Source organism: Cyprinodon tularosa, unplaced genomic scaffold, assembly GCF_016077235.1.
Source record: "Cyprinodon tularosa strain WSP-4 unplaced genomic scaffold, ASM1607723v1 ctg189, whole genome shotgun sequence".
Lineage (NCBI taxonomy): Eukaryota > Metazoa > Chordata > Actinopteri > Cyprinodontiformes > Cyprinodontidae > Cyprinodon > Cyprinodon tularosa.
Window position 1 is genome coordinate 2,743,153 of NW_024038669.1, and position 21,568 is coordinate 2,764,720.

Sequence of the window (21,568 nt, forward strand, 5' to 3'; positions counted from 1 at the left end):
GAATTAAGACAGTGGAGTCGCACATGCGAAGCGCGAAACAGAAAGCGTCAAAATCGAGTTACCGACGCAACGCCTCCACTTATCACCAAATCAAACATACTACACAATTATTTAACATACAGTTAAATTATTGTTAAAATATATCTGTCATTTGTGTGTTTTTAGCTTTCTTCCTGTTTGGGAAGTTTTTCAGAATTTGAAACATTAGTGCAGTGGTTTATGTTAAAATAGACCTTTGGGTTTGGTTGTCGCAAGCAGGTTTTTCTTGTTTCTTGTGAATTTGGTCTAAAATTTTTATTTCAAGTGGCATTAAAAACTCTTAAAAAGTCTTGAATTTAACTTGCCTTATGCTGTAGGAACCCTGAGTTAAGATTTTCCCGCTTAAAGGTAATACATTTGAACAATTACTTTATTCCATCATAAAATACTAAAACAATGACACATATCAGAACATCTTTCAAAAGAAAACTATTTGTATTAAAAGTATTGTATTTTAAATAATATCTAATACAAATCATATTATATATATTTGATCAGAATATGTTTTGAAATATGAACTGTGCTAATCATTGCACAAAGTCAAGTGCTTGTTCTGTACTACCAAACTAGCAGTGTATACAAGTTTTAAACTAAAATGAGAAAATAAAAAGAAAGAAAAGCTGAATTCAAATCAAATCCTAATGCTGGTAAAGAAAAGTGCAAATAAATACTTCCCCAAGCCCAAATAAAACAGTAAGCACAAGTGAAGTGCTGCAGGTGTAGCCTAAAGAAGGTAAACACAGCATATCTTTCATTCCAAATCCAAACTCTTAACAAGAATTTTACCACACATCTACATTTCGTAATGATTTAAACAAAACAATGAACACTAAATTCTGGAAAGTGAAATGATTATCTAATTTGCCTCATCCAAGAACAATTCAAGCAAACATGGTTGAGGGTTACTGTGTACACCAAAGTTATGTAAAGTTTCAACATATTCTCATTATCAGTTCGTATGAAATCGTACGAAAAGTTATGCACAGTATTTCGTATGTTTTTGACGTTTTTCCTCGAAAAAACATATCAGTGCGCATGCGCAGCCAGAAAGAAGAAAACAGCAGATCCGCGGACGGACGTAAAACTGGGACGGACAGTGCAATAATTACTTCATGATGTTTCTCACTAGGTTGCTTGCTGTTTTGTATCTTAGGGTTAGGGTTAATTGTATGTTAAATTCTATGTTATTGAATGGTGTGTAAGATTCGCATGCGCAAGGATATCTTGTCTCGAGGCAAGACGTAAAATTACGACGAAAAATACGTCAAAACCGTACGAAATACTGTGCATAACTTTTCGTACGCAGAAAAAAAAATGAAGAAACACCTTTCCCACAAATAACCACAATAGATTTAAAATATTTCTGTTACCTCTCATTATGCAAGCAGTAAGTTGCTGGATTGTCCAATAGTCTCTCTTTATAGATATGACCAGAAAAGTTGCTTGCTTGTATTAAGTGGCGATGGCATCATACACTAATAATGTGTTCTTTTACCAAATATTTTTCCTTTGTCCTGAGGTGTGCTGCAAGTCATTTTTTTTCCTGTCAGTGTTACTAAGTTTATACTTAAATAAAATGTTGCACAAGATTGCGAGACAGTGATCTCCATCTCACACCCAGATTACTGTCTCTCCTTGTAGCAAATGAAAACCAAAACATTACTGATCTGCTTCTGTGCTTGAGGATGAGGTTATGGAATCATGTATCACACTCACATCTGCAGGATGAAGAAAATAGCACAGACCAATGTTCAAGCATTTCATACAGCTGCTATGTCAATTCAAAGACCCAGGTACTATTTCAGGCTTTTTGAAAAAAAATAAAGAATAAAAATCAGTCATGGTTTCTGATGACATGACTTTTTGAGATGATGAGATGATTCGGCAGCAGTAGGTATTCTGAGAGCCTCTATTTTATCCTTAGCCTGATTCTTAAAAAGAAAAAAGAAAATTTGCTCTTATTGAAATCTGTAAACCAACTGTACAATGGTATGGGGAGGTCCACGTGCATAGCTCTTTGGCATACATATTGTCACTGCAGAAAAGCTTTTTTTTCTTTATCTAGCAAACTGAATAATGTTTTACATGTTTAGAAAATCTCCTTTTCAACTAATTTGGTTGTAATTTTTAGACATTTCTTCATGCATTAAACTGAGTGAACTTTTGTAGCATAAACTGTTGCAAAAAAGTAATCAATGTCAAGATTACTAATTAAAATCATTATAAGTGAGTAGCTTAACAAGACAGAAAAATAGTACAGAGGCTGTACAATCATAAAACCATGAAGTTTTTTGGACTCCTATTAATTTTGAATGATAAGTTGTATAATGCTTGAATCAAATAGAAATACTTCAATACACATTTTGGATATAATTGCTAGAAAAGGGGTCTTCAATCATAGTTTCCTCTGTTTCTACACACTTAAATCCAATGGCTAAATAACACCCTCACTATGTAGTCAAGTTCTTCGAAGTCCTGCTAATGACCTGTTTGTTTGACTTGGGTGTGGGTGAGTGGGTGTCTGTGTGTGTGCACCAGACCACAAGGACTGAAAATGAAGAGCCCTGTGCTAGACTATACTATATCTGTCAGAATCATTGATAAATAAGTAGAGATGAACTATAGTTGCAGGCTTGAAAAGCCAATACTAGTTCCAGTCAATTTAGTCATTAGTTGTCCTCCACTGATCTATGATAAGACAATGGCGTAACGGATTCAGGAGGAAAACCCAAACATCCCTCTCCTAAGCAACACTTATTCTCAGGAAGCACAGTTTTTTTTTGGCCATCCTGATCAGATACCTAAACAACCTTAACTGACTTACTTTTATGGAGAGTAGCACCTAACTCCATCTCTAAGGCTCCACTAACCCTCTAAAATGAGCTCATGTAATCCGTTAGTATCCTCAATCTGTTTGGTCATGATAAATATGTCCTGATCATTAGTAAGGGTCAGAACATATACGGACCTGTAAATTGCGAGATGTTCTTTTGGCTAATCTCTTTATTCAATACAGAAGACCTTACCAGTGCCTGTATAACTACAAACCAATATTATGGTATTTTTTCCCAAGCAGCCAATGTGCACCATGCACCAGTAAGTAAGTAATAATACCATTTGGTGATATATAATGATACTTATTGATAATAATATATAACCCTTTTTCTGGGCTCATTTCTCGTTACTTTTTCCCTACAACTCATTAATTTGTTGTAATACCTTTGTTCGCATTGACGTACTTCCTGTACTGTAGGTCATCACTGTGAATGCATATACACTACAGCTGGTATTTTGGCCCATTCCTCCACGAATATCTCCTTCAAAGTACTAATGAGTTTTAACTTCATACATTTTTTTCATACATTTTTTTTTCTAAGGGGTTGAGATCCGTAGGCCCGCCAGACCCCTCTAGCACCTTGAAAGACTTTTTACAGAGCCATTCCTTCATTTCGGTGTGTTTTGGGATCACTACGTAGGTTGCTGGAAAACCCATCCACGTTCCATCTTCAGTACTCTCCCCAATGGAAAAATTGTTTGGCTTTAAATCAAGCCAAACATTTCTATTTCGGTTTCATCTGACAACACGATATCCTTCCAAACCTCTCCTGGATCATCCAAATGCTCTCTAGCAATCCTCCGATGGGCCTAGACATGTTCTGGCTAACCAGAGATGGCAAAAGTACTCACTTTCCGTACTTGAGTAAAAGTACAGATACTTGTGTTAAAAAATACTCTGGTAAAAGTGGAAGTACTGATTAAACTTCTTTACTCAAGTAAAAGTAACAAAGTACAGGCTTGTAAATTTACTTAAAGTATAAAAGTAAAAGTAGAAACCACTTTACCATACTACTAGGCTAACGCCACCGCCACCAAGCTGCAATGATTTGCCGCGAATGAATACCGCTGAATCTGTTGATTCATCTTGTAGTGGTGCGTCAAATGCAACGTAGATTCCCATCCAATTAGATTGAATTTGGTATTGATGACGTGAAAAATAATAACGGTAACTCCATTGAAATTATTCAAAACTAAAGTAACGAGCCAATTTTTTAAAATGTAAGGAGTAGAAAGTACAGATATTTGTTTAAAAATGTAAGGAGTAGAAGTAAAAAGTCGCCATAAAAATAAGTAGTAAAGTAAAGTAAAAATATCAGAAAAATCTACTTGAGTACAGTAACAAAGTATTTGTACTTCGTTACTTCCCATATCTGTGGCTAACGCAGGAAGACCCGCCTGGTACTAAAGGTTTTGAGCCTCTCTCTGAGTAGTGCATTACTATTGGTAGCCTTTGTTACTTTGACCCCAGCTCTCTCATTTATCAGTATCCTTATAGTTCAGTGATTTTTCACTGTGGTCATAATCGTTTTGAGCCCACAGGGTAAGATCTTGCGTAAAGAACCAGCTCAAGGGAGATTATTAATTATTTTGTGTATCTTCTATTATCTTCCGATTGAACCCACAGTTGATTTATTCACAGCAACCTGCTTGCCTGTATTAGGTTCACTGTTCCCAGCCTGGTGAAGATCAGACATTTTCTTTCTAGTGTCCTTCACCAGTTCTTTGGGTTTGGGTCATGGTTAGGTTTGGAGTCTGACTATTTGAGGCTTTGGACAGTTCAAACAGGTGCTATTAATAGACTTAGACAGATTTATTTTGTCATTTTGTATACACAAGTGTAAACAAAATAAATTTCATTTCTTAAAAAACAGCCTTGATAAGGTAAGCAGCAGTTGTTGAGCTGCTACTACTGCCTCCAGCTCTTGAACCACTCATTTCTCCTGGCTCAGGGGAGGAAAGGGACAATGATGACGATGCTGTGAGGGTGGTAGCCCCCTGGGTTGAAGAGGCTGATGTGGTTGAAACAGCAATGGTGCCATCGGCAGGTTTTAGCAGCAACAGATGATGCTGGAGAAGGTGTGGAAGCCGGAGGGGGCCAGGAGGAGCCGGCTGGGGATGTTTCGCATTTGGCGGGGAAGCATCTAGAAGCAATTACATATCTACTTTTTTGAAGAGAGTTTGAGTCGGAGATTATCTATTTTGTTTTCCAACGAGCGGATGTTGGAGAGCCGGATGGATGGAAGCGGCGGTCTGTGGGGATTTCTCTTTAGCTTTGCAGTTAGCCCCCCTCTGCAGCCTCGCTTTCTCCGTCTCGCGCATCTCCTCCTCTGTCCTTTATTTTCCACTGTTGTCCCGTTTACATCCGTCCGTAGCACTCCGCAGCTTTTTTAAACAGTCAAAAATGTCAGTATTTAAAACATTTTGTGATCGTAGCTCCAGCAGGCGTTAGCAATAATAGATGCAGGTTTGATGTCTAGTTTGTATTGTTTTAAGCGGCATATTTTTTGAAATTGTCAACATAAGCTGCTCTTGGCTGCTGCCATGGAGCGCCGCCATGGTAACTCCATTTTCTTTAACAACTTCATTTAATAGACGTAATGAGTGAAGGACTCACTCATTACTAATTTGGTCTCTTACAGTTAAGGTGTACCTCTCATAAAGATTAAAGACCTCTCAAGATATTCTTAGTAGGAGAATGTTCACAATCAGAGATGCTTTAAATATTAGACAACTTCAGTTCACAAAGTAAATGGGGGAGTAAGCAGTTTGTTTTTTCCTGTTGGTCCTTTTGTTTCTGAATCTGTTCATAACCATAGTGATCTGTCAGCAAATGTGTCTTTAGCCATCCACCGGGCGTGACATGACTCATGATTTTATGGTGAGTAATCGCATTTTAGTCTGTTAAGCAGACTGCTGATCAATTGAAAAACAACAAGAAAAAAAATGACTATGTTTTGGACGAAAAAGAGGGAGAAATTATACTTTTTTACTTTTGTTCCCTTGAGCTGCTATTATGGACATTCTGATCCGATCGGGTTTCAGGGGTAATCATACTGCTGACGTACATTTAAAACACTACAGAGTCATATATACATATTTTTTTTAGATTAAGGTTAGTTATTTCTTAAGTTAGGGGTAACATTGATTACTTAGGGGGGAAAGGAGTCTAATTTCTTTTGGCACATTATTCAGATAAAACATACAGTTAAAACAAAAGGAGGGGAATTATTCCAAGAAAAAGTGTTTTAGAGCTAATTATCAAGGCTAATTGAGACAGTTTTCACTCCATTACGTTGAGGGAAATTATGTTACTTATATTCATGCACAGTCTTTAAATGCAGCAAGAAGCATTAGGTTAGAAATTAGCAAATCAGTGAATGTAAAAATGACTGAACACTTTTCCACACATCCTAAAAAAGAGGTCTAAATCCTTAATATAGATTGTTTAGACCCAATGGTAATGTGATGTTAGCCCTTTCTGCAAATTTGTAAGTCAACTTAGGATTTTTCTATTGTTTTTTTGTTTTGTGTTTCCTTCCTAGCCATCTCATTCAAGTGTTTTTCTTTTTATTCAAGTTTTTTTCTTCTTTTCGTTTCTTTTTATTCTCTGAAACAATTGGTCTTCTTCAGAACAACATATGTATCCATGCCCCAGGGATTCAGGAAGTCAGGAATAATTAGGTAGATATTTTTATACACTCCAATTCATGTATTTAATAGGACTTGAGAGCAGCGCCAATAGATATATTATTTAAGAAATATTCCGTCTTAATGTGAAAAATTTTAAACTTTTTAATTTTTATTGAAGCCTGCTTCATGAGTAAACCGTTATATTTGGTTCTCAAAGAGAGATGCATATTATCTATTTTATTATAGCGGTGCACTGAACAATTATCACTCTAAATTCACACTAGTAGCAGTAACAGTGATGATCAGATACTGTATGATCAGCAACAGATCTACGTCATTTTTACATTATTTTGTTTGAGGTCTTCATATACAGTAGAGCAAAGACCTTTTTTCCCTCTTGTTTAGGATCTTTCCAGATCCGACTCGTTTTCTCCGCCTTTCCTCTTCAGACAAAAATTTTCCTATGCCTTCTTTTTACTGGCTCTACCATATGTCAAAGACCTTTAAATCCACAAACTGGAAACTGTTGTGTAGTCACCTGTTGGAAGTGCAGGCGTGTGGCTTTGTACGGAAGAGGATTAGGGCCACTGGAAAAAAAAAAAAAGTTAACTGATTTTTAAATTTTATTTCAGTTTAACATGGGAAAAAAGTCAGAATTCTGACTTTAATCTCAGAATTCTGAATTTTTTATGAGATTAAAGTCAGAATTCTGAGAAAAAAAGTCAGAATTCTGACATTAAAGTCAGAATACAGAGATTAAAGTCAGAATTCTGAGATTCAAGTGAGAATTCTGAGAAAAAGGTCAGAATTCTGAAATTAAAGTCAGAATTCTGACTTTTTTCTGAGAATTCTGAGAAAATCCTAACCCTAATCCTCTTCCTTAGCTTTGTACCGAGCTACTGTAAAGTTATTTGTTTTACCATGAGAACAAGTAAAAAGTTGTGAGAGCGCAGCAGGGTAGGTGGCACATATTTGATTTTCAATTGTGGCACCGTAACCAGTCTGATGAGTCGGCAGACCTCTCAGCTGTTTCAATAAAAATTAGATTACCATCTTAGTGACCTGAAGGAGTATATTTATTAACCAGAAGTGTAATTAGATAAAACTTAAATGTCTGAATCAATTTTGCACTTTTAAAACTAATGAAATATACCTTAAATTCTTAACTTGACCTTCAAGCGTGTGACCCACATTATAGCAAGAAAACAACACGACTATGTCATGTAATTAAAATGACCTTTAATCAGTTGGAATATCCCAGAGGGCCTAATCAAAATAAAACAATATGAAGAAACCTTCTCCATGATTCAGTCAAATTCATTGATGCAATTAAACTTCCAGATTACGCTGATAACAGTGGATTGTAAAAGCTTTATACTTTTTTTCTACTTAAACGTGTCAGAGCAGGGGTTAATGTTTTTAACTTTCTGTATTTCCCATAACAGCTTAGAGCTTAAAAGTAGTTGAAAAGATTTTTGAAAAAAAAAGGCCTGTGAGCTATAAATAACATACACAACTATATTTGCAGTATTAACCAACGAAGCTCCAAACTTAAAGATTTTTTTCTGCTATTTACTTCAGGATCGACTACATGCCTTATTTACAAGCCAGTTTTCGATTGTATTTCTTTTAAGTTTTAACAGCATACGGTTTCCCTTCCTTACTTTTCACATGTGCCTCCTGAGCATGCTGTGAGTGGGTCGACATGCAGCCCTGGATCTCTCTTTGTTTCCTGACATTTTGTCTGTTTACTGGGCCTGTTGTTCCCGCCTGAGTTACCTGCTTATCCAGCCTGTCACCTTTTGGTTTCCCTTCTGCTTCTCTGTTTGGATTTTTATCAGTGTGGACCTCTTGGTTTTGCTGGCACTTTCTTGCAGTACCTTTTGATTCCACTTGCAGGTATGATTAGAAAGCTGCTCCATTGTTTCTTGAGCTGTCAGGTTTCCCAGGCTGTGTGTCAGTTATGTGGTCCCCCTTTTCAGACTCTGTATGGCAGGTTTCATTTTGTCCTGACATGGCATCACACCCCACAACCAGAGGTTTTTCAGCCATGGAGCCTTTTGCATCGATATAAAAAATGTCATCATTGGTTATTTTAAGCTTTCTGCTATACAGCATCCACAAAATAGAGGTTTCCCTAGCGTTTGGTGCCATACGCATCTGTCCACAACCACATCTCGAATTAAATCTTGCTCTGTGTGGTTGAGGTCAAAAGATATGTATGTCTATAAACATTTAGATTTAAAATAGGTTTTATATCAAGGTTTATCCCCAGCAATACAGTCTCTAAGAGACAGGACATGCAATGTTTTTTTTGCAAATCAGCCATGCATGTTAAAACTCTGTCTAAGGAATATCTCATGGAAATGTCCCTGAATAAATATCCCACAGAAAGACAATTTTTAATTCATAATTAATGCCAGTTATGAGTCACTCTGAATGCTCAGAACAGGGGACCCAGTATTCAAAGCAGACAGAAATGTCAAATAATTTAAAAGTGTTTATTAAAGAACAGCAGATCCAGCAGTTCCAGCAAGGATGTCTTAGGCAGGAACCTCTACAGGAGGAAACACAGGTTAGTGACCACTTTACTCTGGCGGACAATTATTATGAAGATGTGAGTCACTAACCTGGTTCTATAGTTTAATCCAAGCCCAGAGAATGAGGTAGGATTCAGTCGGTTGGCTGTCAAAATGACAGTGTCCTAGACACTGTAGTCCCAAAAGACAGAGAACAAACAGGAGATCAGATCCAAGCAGACAAAGGAAGGCAGGCGAATCCAGAGGGTGAAGCCAAAACGAGGGCGTGTTCAGGATTCAGAACCAGGAGATCAGAAGTCTGAAGAGCTTCAAAAGGGAAATCCAGGTCAGTGTCAGGAAGCAGTTCCAAGTTCAGTTAAAAGGCAGAATCCAGCAGGAATCCAAAGACAGGTAAGGCAAACAGGTCAGACGACAACAGGCAGGCTTAGTGGTTGAGAGGCAGAACACTCTCACCACTGGCTTGAGAATAATCTGGCTAGAAGATGACTAGAAGCAGGCAGGTTAAATAGAGACTGGGGTAGGTGACACAAATGAACAGTGATGAGAAAATGGCCAGAATAAGGCAGGTGAATGAAATGAGTAATCCAGCCAATCATCAGCTCCAAGAACGTTACAGTCACATCACATTTAGTTCATACCACAGAGTACAATAAATATATAACATTTTCTTTGTAATGACTGGACTGTCAGGTATAACAAAAAATAATGTCTTCAGCATTTTAGACCACCAACAGCATATTTATAACAGAATATTTACATTGCCAAGCAAAGTTACTTTAGTTTGATTCAACAGCTCGGTACTTTTTGGGAGAAGTATTTTACAAATACTGCAAGTCACTTTTTAATATAAGGTTCCAAACACTGATTATGTTTCTGTTTGTTTATAGAAGAGCATCACAATACTTTGGCTCACTGGTTTTAAAGCATTACCTTTATGCAGTACTAAAGTTAGACAAAGATAAAGGGTTTGTAATAACCATTGGATGGTATAGAAATAATTTGATTCTATTGTTTATATTTATTTATTTGCATCCCAATTAGCTGACAGTAATTTGACAGCTACTCGTCCTGGGGTCCTTTTAAAATTATACAGATACACAAAACATATCAAATGATCACATCATAAGAACAACTATACATTTCAAATTATTTCACATTACAGTACAATCTGTTACACAAATATTCATATATTAAGGCTTTCAACAAAGTATTTTGTGTTTTAAAGGAATAGTACACCCAAAACATGATTAGCCTTCATTTTCTACTCACCCCCATGCTGAACAACACTCTAGAGTACTTTTTTGATATCTCAAATGCATATGGAGATCTGGGAGGCTTCTTGCTGTCTGCTGACATTCAAATAATGGTGGTCTATGGCGCCCGAGGCAGAAAGGTCCATAAAAGTCCACAAAAAACGTGTCAATATTCCTCCATACTGCTCGTCCAATGTATTCCAAGTGTCCTGAGTGGGTAGCGTCCAGAATTTACTCGAAACGAAGTAATTTAGAATGTTTTTAGAGCATAAACAGTAGTGTATAGGATTTCCTGAAAGCGCGTTCACGACGCTACGGAAACCGCGGCAGACCAAACCAGCGCATTCAGCTCGGCAAAGAACTCATGCTCTTCCTCAACACTGAAGTCCTCAGACATTTTTCTTTCGTTGTTTCTTTCTTTGCACAGGTAAACAGCACATTTCTTCTTCTACGCTTGCATTATCGGCAGAGCAGACGCTGAATGCGCACTTTCATCTGGTTTGGTCTGCCGGCTTCCGTAGCGTCGTGAACTCGCAGGTGCGCGCTTCCAGGAAATCCTATACACTACTGTTTATGCTCTAAAAACATTCTAAATGACTTCGTTTCGATTAAATTTTGGATGCTACCCACTCAGGACACTTGGAATACATTGGACGAGCAGTATGGAGGAATATTGACACGTTTTTTGTGGACTTTTATGGACCTTTCTGCCTCGGGCGCCATAGACCTCCATTATTTGAATGTCAGCAGACAGCAAGAAGCCTCCCAGATCTCCAGATGCATTTGAGATATCAAAAAAGTACTCAAGAGTGTTGTTCAGCATGGGGGTGAGTAGAAAATAAAGGCTAATCATGTTTTGGGTGTACTATTCCTTTAAATGCACCTTTCGTAGTAGCAGTCAAGATGTTATGAGGCAGTTTGTTCCACAGAGTCACAGCTCTGAACAGCACAGACCTGCACACTGCTTCTGTTCTCGGAATAGGTCGAGTCAAATGACCAGAAGCTGCCTGCCTGGTTGAATAATTGTGCTCATTTCTCACATAATGTAACAAATGAACAAAGGAGAAGGTTTTCCACAAACAATAATATTCCTCAGGAAACACAAAACAATACATTTCACTCTGTCCTCTACTCTGAGCCACGACAGAAGCACATGCAGCTCAGCAGAGCTCTGAGTCCACACACAGGGCAGTCCCAGTGCCAGCCTGGCCGTTCTGTTCTGTGCGGTTTGTAGTTTAGCCAGATGTTTCTGAGCTGCACCTGACCACACCACAGAGCAGTAGTCCAGGTGAGACAGCACTAACGATTTAATCACCAAAATTCTAGAGGCTGAGAAAGATCTAAATCTTTTAATAGAAGACAAATTTCTTCCCATATTTTTCACCACCGTATCTACATGTTTTTTCCAGGATAGCTGCTCATCAAATGTTACTCCAAGTAGTTTCACTTCTTGAACCTGTTCTATGTCCATATCCTTTAGCACAATATCAAGTTTATCATCACATTTTTTATGCCTAGCTTTAAATAATATACACTTTGTCTTTGAAACATTCAAGGCTAATCTGTTCTCATTAATCCAGGCAAGAAGCACCTGCAAATCCAACTGCAGTGTTGATACCTTTGTTGCTGCAAAGTAAAGTGTAGAATCATCTGCATAAAGAGTTATGTTGCAACTTTTTAGGACAAATGGCATGTCATTAATAAAAATCGAGAAAAGCAATGGTCCTAGGCAACTGCCTTGTGGTAAACCACACTGCATTTGTTGAGGTGATGAGAAGCTTCCATTAAAAAACACATATTGTGATCTAGATGTTAAATAGTTTTGTATCCATTTCACAGTATGGGCACCAAATCTGTATGCCGATAACTTTTCAAGTAACATTTGATGATACACTAAATCAAATGCAGCACTAAAATCCAAAAACACTGCACCAACTATCAGTTTTTTGTCTATGCTAGACAACCAATTCTCCGTCATTTCTGTAAGGGCTGTACATGTCGAGTGATTTTCCTTATATGCATGCTGTGATTCAAAAATCAATTTGTTACAGTTTAAATATGTTGAAATTTGTCCAAAAATAACCCTTTCCAGCAATTTACTAAGTATAGGCAGAATACTAAGTCAGAATACCTAACTAAGTCATCAATGTTTTCTGGGAATCTTAATGTTATTCTGTAAAATTGGTCACCTAATGAATTTCTGTGCTCACATTTGAAATGTCAGCTGCCAAAGACTCATCTAAAAGTTTGATTCCACCCATTGGAAAGACCAGACGCCAGAGGAGTGGATTAACATTTTAATTTAACTAACACAACGTCACTGCTGCCCCCTATTTAAGAGTATTAATAATAGAGGTAATGTTAATATTGAAAGCAAATTAAACAGGCCCTAAGGTTCTGCTTTTGATTGCATGTAATGAATTCTGCAGCATCAGCCTATTGTTCCATCTAATGAAAAGAGAGTGACTATGGATGGGCGAAGGCACAGATTAGATTAATAGATCACACAGAAATGAACTCGGTTTTTAAAGTTATAATGAGCAGTGAGCTTTTTGTGCAGCATGAGAGGGACTACATTTTTATACCAAGCATTCAGCTTCAGTTGCGGTCGATGGAAAAAAGGAGCAGCTGAAAAATACAGAAACAAAAAGGGAGAGAAATAACAAACACGGTCCATTGGTGGTCAAGATGTTCTTATAAGTACAGTTAATGCAGTAATTAGCACAGTGTCTGACTAATGGTTTAACTAATTGTTTCATGCTTTGAAGACTTCCATTAACATGAACTACTAAATAGAATTGTATTATAACAGTTTAAATACATAGTTGCAAATTATGTACTTTACAGCATTTGGAACTGTTGCCAAATGTCAGGTTTTGTCCCTGATTGGCTTTAAAAACGTTAAAAAAATAGATAAATTTCAGTGACATATCATTATATTATTAAGCATCTTATAAAAAAAAAATAGCTTTAAATCATATTCAGTGTTTTTTCTTTTGCCATCTAGATTCTCTAAACTGTTTTTAAATTTGTATCAAAGTTCTCATTTTAATTGTGTCATTTTGGTTTCTAAATTGCATTAATTACATTACCGGTAAGTGCATAATTTACATTAATTATATAATATCATTTGTATAATCTATATGATTTAGATTGTTGTTCACAGTATTGTATTATTCATGTTGGTATAGTAGTTTATATAACCATTCCTGCATAGAATCTCAATCATCCAAGTTATCGTGGCTACAAAAAGCTTAAAATGAAGGGAGTTAGCACAAAATTTTAGATTAAACAATTCTCCAGGTGTGTTTCTCTGTGTTTTTAGGCCAGAGAACAGTTTCACGACCTGAAATATGGGAAACTCTGAGTTTTCCATTTCACAAAGAGAGGTTTCTCAACCTTTGTTTCAGTCACCATGGTAACATTCACCCCAAAGCTAACCTGGTTGGGAGCCGGTTTTCTTCAGTAAATTCAGAGTGTCGTCTCTCCGCGCTCATTACTGCTACTCACACTGTTTTATTTCCTGATTTAGTTTGATTTTTGTCTTAGTTTTGTCCATCCAAAAAAAAAAATATCATTCACTAGGTCCGTTACACACCTTACGTTTTAAAAACAAACCTTGGTTGTCCCTTTGACATTGATCTTATCAAGAATGATCGGCATTAATTCGCAGAGATTTAAGGATTTATAGGGAGAGGTTTTTACAACTCAGTTGAAGGGATGTGACATTTATTTCTAATTGGTTTGTTTAGTATGAGCTACATTTGGATGATTTTATTTTGAATTATTTATTTTTATAGTTCATGGAAAAACTACTGAAATCCTTTTCAGATTCCATATAAATAGATTAAATAATTCCGCAAATCAGAAGTGGCTGCAAAGAGCCACTTAATATTTACTGTGTAGCAGAAGAGAGAATCAACATGAGGAGGAACCCAATGAGATGATGAACAGGTTCTATCTATTAGAACAATGTTTTTAGACTTCATCCTCACCTGCTGCCAGATGATTTCACATAAATAGATACATTGCTTCTCTATCATTCAAGAAATAAACCTGTAATGTTAACATGGTCACAACAGGCCATGGTAAGCCGTCTTGATATGTAGGCTCTCAGTTTTACTCAATATGTATTCCTGATATTATTTAAAAAAAAAAAAGAAAATCCCTTGTCAAAATGACTATTTCAAACAAAATGACTTTCTTCACTTCTGTCAGGGCTCCTGTCTGTGTGTTTGCTTTTTGTGTTTGTCTCCCTTCCACCAACAGGAGGCGCCTGGTTCCGGTTCACCGCCTCACACACCTGCTGACGGTTACAGTACCTCATTAACGGAGTGTTCTTAAGCTGCTGGTTGCCACTACCTCGACGCCAGAGTGTTTGCCAGTTTTTGGTACTCTAGCCAAGCTGAGTTTTCTCTGAGTAAGACTGAGTTCTTGTCTCCCTGAGTTTTAACTTTGTTTTTGTCTGTGCCTTTCAGCAGGAAGTCATCCTGCAAAATGGACCTTTTCGGACCTCCTCTCCCAGTAGGGATCAACTGAGTCTTAAAATGAGCCAGGGATTCAAACAGGAGGTCTGGATCCAGTCTCCTTTTTGAGGACATTGACATTACTCTCTGAGCAAGGGAATCATCTTCACCACGACCCGTTGTTGTGGGAAAATTTATATCTTTCTTCTATTATATATTAATTTATCATATTTACTCACTATAAAAGTTTTCACTCAGTCTGTTTCTCTCTCAAGGCCACACCATTCCCTGCAGAATGTTGTTTGTAGACCAGACATAGCTTCTTCGCATAACAATCCAGATTCTTTCTCAAGGTTTATTCATAACATGTTACTGTTAAGCAAAGTGTGTGTAATTTGTTATGACTCTGACTGCTTTCGATTGTTGTAACTAGGGGGGAACGAACCCTGCCCAGATCAGAACAGAGCAGAATGCTGTGCCATGATGACTGTTCTCTCTTTGCAAAGATGATTAATAAATGTGCCGACTGAGTGAAATCCATCGATCTCCGTTTATTTAACTAGGATGAATAGTTGAATACTTTTTTCCCACGACACCCGTTCAAGTACAGCAGGAAATCTGAGTAGCAATCAGCCTCTCCGTTCACCTACACCGTCCGAGTTCTGGGTAAACCCTGTTCCGCCCTCCGCCGAATCAGACATACACTGGAAAACCAACATATAGATTCGAGTCAAGGATTCTTCACTTCTCTGGAAACTTCCGGCTGAGCAGAGTTCAGAGAGACTCTGCACCATTGTTAATCTCTTCAATAAAACCCGTTGAACTTTTCATCTGTGTCTCTCTGTTTGGACTTCTGCATTTTGGGTCAGACCTTTAATTAAATCATGACAACATCTAGAATAAACATTCTGGATGTCTAGAAATGTCTTTCAGATCTCCATATTCCTATTGTAACTGCTTGGCATTTGTATTCTATAAAGAAATGTATATAAGATATCATACATACATATTCAGTCAAGCTGATAAATGTCAAAATGGACACTTAACCTGTGTAAACATTTATGGGTATTTAAAATGTAATTCTTTCTAGTATAATGTTTTATACTTTCTGAAATTCAGTTTCTGTTGCAAAATTTTAATTTAGAAAATAAATTATGACAGTTCAGTCTAGGAATGTGATTTTTAAGACGAAGGATATTATTTTAGTGATTTAAAAATGGAACAGAGAGGATAGTGCTATTAATAAACCTAAAAACGGCCCACTTCATATAAACCTACACATTAACTCGGGCAGCAATCTCTTCTTTGCCATCCTCCACTCCTTTGCTGTAGATCTTCTTCTCTGTCTTTTAAACATATTCTTCATTTTTCTTTTAATTATTCATTAACATCTCATCTTCCAGTAGGGTGACATAGAAACCTCCTGTTGCCTGTTGTCATGGTCAGACGTTGAATCAGGGCTCCACTGATAATGGCTTTTCATACTTGTTATGCACATGCTCAACTCTAAGTGAGCGGAGAGTTCCCGACCTTAGGCTAGATTAATTTAGAGTTGTGCATTTTAATCTGAGTTTGTCAAACCTGATTCTTGAAACGGACCCCTAGATTTCATCCAACTCTGAATGTTCCTTGGAGAACGGCCATCCATGTGCTTAAAAACAACAGCTCCCAAACTGCTAGTAGCTTAACCTCAAGCCTCCAGATCTGACAGAAGTTATATTTATATTGACATAAGGACTCGGAATAAAGGACTGATCGGACAAAAATTGTGTGATGTAAAAATGGCAGTTAGAATATTATATTTGGATTCAGCAGGTTTTAAATTAAATTTTGAATCCGACTGAGAGAGCTGTTTATTCTGAGTTCAAGCATGCATGCTTTTTGGGATCAAGTTAATCTAAATTAAGCAAGCTGATCTGAATGCGCATGTGCACACTGCATATTTCCACCTTGAGTGCTGTATTGCTCTGGCTAGCTGTTATTAGAATTGACATGACACAGTCTAGTGGACTAGTTTCATTCCAATCACTTATTTTATTTTAATCCAAACACATTTCAATCTGTAAGGGAAATTCTGTGCATGTAAACATAATTGAGTAGTTCTGTAGAGTTTTCAAGACTTATTCAAAATCACTAAACTTACTGTCCTTGATTAAAAGTTTTTAGTAGGCTTTGAACAAGCATAAACTTTTTTTATTTTGTTAACTTTTGCATAATTTCTCTTAGCATTGCATACTTTGACACTTTTACATTGATTCCCTTGAAGATCAACAGCTTTCTGAAATGTTTTCTGCTTTGAAATAAGTCTTCTGGACTTTAGATGCCTTGTATCTAACCTTATATCCATTTTCAGATTAATGGGCAGAAATAGTTTCTTCTCTAAGGCCTGTTCTAGTGTCTTTGCATCTTGGCATTTACATAAAGATGGAAAATCTGTCAAAACCCTCACTTTACCAAGATTGTTCACTGACTGTAAGTGATTAGTACTAATCAGCACATTCTGCAACCAGCTTCTAAAACCAAATTTCTATTTTCAGTCATAAATAAGTTTTTAGTTATAACTATGGCTGTGTTGACATTAATTTTATTTTTCCCTCTGACTTTATACAGGTATTTTAACCATGACCCAATTAAGGGAACATTTTTTTACATTGCAGATAAAAATAATTAAGAATTTATAAAATAATTACCTAAGTATAAAATAAATGATAGCCACCTATTGTTGTGAAACAGCTTAAATCGTAGTTTTTTGGGACACTGATTAAAACAGCAAAATATCCAGATTTATTTCTCCTATTTATTCAATTTATTCGCTAGATGATTCAAATGATAGATTATAAATGATTAAAATGAAACAGAAATTGTACTGGAAACTTAGCTAATAATGTTTACATAGCACAGTCTATGGCAACTCAAAATATATACATTTTTAATCATGATTTATAGCAACTGGGACATGTGGTCCAGTCCAGCAGTTCTTTAAGCAGACAAATACTGTTCTCTTCCTGTTCTCTCCCCCAAATGACTGGACATTATCACAGGTGACTGAAACAAAAGTATGGGGGGGGGAAACACTGCCTTTTTGCTTCGATGGAATCAAGACTTTCTGGTTTATCAACTTTTCTCCAAGCTTTTTTGAAGATTTTTTACTTATTTTTTTTTTACTGGCCCCTTAATTAAAGAGCAACAGATAGACATGCTCTTATATCATGGTAAAGGACAATGTATAACAGAAAATCGATCTTCAGCAGATGACCAGCATCAGGAAACAGGAAGTAAAAAGTCCTAAACTCCTGAGAGATGCCTCAACCTTCAGCTGATTATTTGCTGTACAACTCATTTTCAGCTTACAGTACACGTAATGTTGGAGTTAAGATCTAATTTTCTGTCTGTTTAGCTTATTTGTCTTTGGTATTCCTGCACATTTTTAATATGTTAACTGAAGAAAGTTCAAAAACACAGCAGACTTACCATCAATGTGTCTAATTAATTGCCAAAAAGTCCTGTTTTTCTCACCCCTTGTAACAAAAACAAGGAATGAATCAACACTTTTAACTCTACTGTATAAAACTTGTAACCCTTGTTGGATTATGACATTTCTATCAGTTATAAATTTGTTTTCACTTCAGTGATAAAATAATTCACATCTTCTACTTAACATGTGAGAGTAGACAACCTCACTGTTAAGCTGTACACTATCAAAGCTTCTAAGGTTTCAGCAAAATATATTAGGGCAACTCAAATTACACTTTGGCTCAGTAATGCTGTATTAATATCCTTGTATATCCTAATGCTCAATAAAGTTAATTTATTCTCTATGTAGTTATTAAAATGTCCTGTCTCTCTATATGAATTAATTCATGTTTATTTCAATAATTCATGCTCATATTCTCGCCTCTGATTTTTGTTGTTTTATTTCATATTTTGTAACTAATTTGTAATTTTCCACTTCATCACCTCTGCAACAGAAGGTTGTCAGCAAATATCACACTTTAACTTCTTGTTAATATGCAGTCAAATCAGTTATAAGCCATATCCTTCAAACCTTTGCACAGCAGTCAATGCTTTAATTTGCATATGAAAGGCTTTATGTCAGTAACTGTCATTGACAGACAAACATGTTAATGTAAATGGTGAATCTAAGCTAAATTGTGAAACACAGAGATGCAGGAAAGGATTCTGGACCCTATGTTTGCCAAATGATTGATTTAAAAAAATCAGATGTTTCTAAACGATACAGAAGAAAAAAACAATAAATCAAAGTTTTATCTTCCAACTTTTGGCCACATTTCCCTGATACTCAGGTGAAAATAGGGCCATCTAAAGCTGCCCACAATCACCACCTGGAAGTGAGCTGGATACGCTCAAAGAGGGCCATCCGGACTCCAACAGGCTCCTCTCTGTCAAAAGTCTTGTTCATAAACTTTATGGACAGAATTTCTAGACACATCCAAGAGCTGTTCAGGGAGCAATGTGGGGGTTAAGGGTCTCTCTACTGGACCGACACAGAGGAATATGCAAGTCTGCTGGTAGAGTTGTCGGCATGGCTCTTTGATTTTTTTAGGCCATTTGGAGGGACTACATTCAAAGAATAACTATTATGGATTACCTGGTCTATATCTTGAATGTCAAATAGTGAAAATTGACAATGTTCTTTTTTTTTAAACTAAAACATACTACAACTTTAAGTTATAAACACCCTTTTACTTCTTTGCAGCTCAAAAATGGTTCCAAATTATGTTTATTGTGTAGTTGAAATGTTTTTATTATGGTTTTTATTTAAAAAAAAAAAGAAAAACACGCAATAAACATGGATTTCTTGTCCTCCAAATTTCTCACATTATAGTATGTTAACCTTTATAAACCTTTCAAAGCTTTGTAAATAAATGTGGCACAAGAGGAGTGATAATTGTTCGTCCCTCTTGTCATGATCGGTTTTACGAATCTGACCCACATGCAGAGATACCACTCAGAGAACACGGGAAAAGTTTAACAGGTTTATTGAGGTAAGGGTACAGGGGTTGGATCTGGAACTCAGTGAGCTGGTGAACAGGAACTGGAAGTGTGAAGGGAAGTTCAGAGGTTAGTTCAGGTACCGTGGGAATCTTGGATGTTGTTAGATAATTCTGGAGAGGGACTCACGTTTGAGGGGGGCCTTGTCAGTCCTTGAATCCAATCTGTGTGGGATCATCCAGAGAATAGTGAACACGTTGGAGGGCGGACAGTTAGACAAACGTTGGATCTGGAGGAGCAATGGAGCAGACTGTCACTCGGATTTCCGATGGGAACTTCAACGGATCATGTCGAGGTTTTCCCCTGCTCAGTGAAAACTTGGCTTTTCCTTCCAGGGGGAGAAGGTCCAGGTATCCAGTTAAACAGGAAGTCTGCCTCCCGAAGAATCAAAGGCAAAAGTACACAAGTCTCAGAGAAACAATGCTTAGGTTAGACTTAGCTAATCTCAGCTTGGTTAGAGTACCCAAAGCTGGTAAACACTCTGGCGTCAAGGTAGTGAGAGCCCACTGCTCAAATACTCCTCCAGATAATGGTCCAAGGAGCCGCAGGTGTGCAGGGAGGCCCTACGAAGACAGGGCACCTCCTGGTGGTGGAGAAAAGGAAACACACAAACAGAACACACCAACTGGATTCCTAACACCTCTTTTTTCACATTTGAAAGTTTTATTCTGAAACCCTTTCATTTCTGTCATAAATCTAATAAAAAAATGTTTGTAATCCTTTATCTACTTTCTTTGCAGGGCCAGGCTGGAGATGGGGACCAGCCATCGTATTCAGAGAAATTCTGCAAACCAAAACATTTAGATTTTCCATAGAGTTGATTTTTTAATCCGAGTGTCTGTGTTTTTTTCATGTGACTGTAATTAAAAACTTTAAAAAAGGACTTTTGGTAGTACCACAATGCAGACATGTCTGTCGTTTTATTTTTCATATGCAGCTCGCACCTGCCTCACTTCCTAAGTGTTTCGGCAGAGAATTGCTGTACAGAACGAGCTGCTCTCTCATACTCTGGGAGACTAATTGGGGCCATCACCTCAAAGCATGTTATCTGAAGAATCTATACTTTTTCAGTTTGTTATAAAGATTTCTTTGATGAAACTTGAAGCTTACTGTAATAGCTGCAGCAAATCTTCCAATTTTTCAGCAGCAAACGTTGTCTAATGTAGATGCTGCCTCAGCTGAATTCAGAATGTGTTTTCTGTAATAATGAATGTGAAGCAATTCATAGCTTTTTGTATCGACTCGTCTGTGGACGGTCCTAATCTGTGTTCAATGAGAGAGCAGAGCTCTTTTGTGTTTACACGGATCTGTAACCAAATGGACAATTAGCAGGTTTGAGGAGCAGATTAGTGGCTTTTTTCTCTCCGGGGGATTACTCTGGACGATTCTTTTCCTGTTTGGTAATTATTTGGATGTTCGAGTTAGTCCTGTCCTTGTGAGCCTTTGGGATAATCTGCCAAGTGTTGAAGGCATGCCGAGGAACAAATTGAGCTGTTTTGTGTTTTTCTGAGTCATTGGTTCTTATTTCATGTCTTTGTTTTAGTTTTCAATTATTTTATTCTTATCATTTTGTGTTAAATAACATCAAACAATTGTATGCCTCAAACAGTTTAATACAGATCCAGCAATCCACAACCAATAATTAACATTAAGTTCAATTGATAGCTGCAGACTCTCTTTCTCTGTGACAAACTGACCATGTGTCGTGTGGTATTTTGCTCTTGAACTTTTTTCTTCTACTTTTTTTATGTAACCAATAAGCTGAGATGTGTCAGTTTTTAGTCTAATC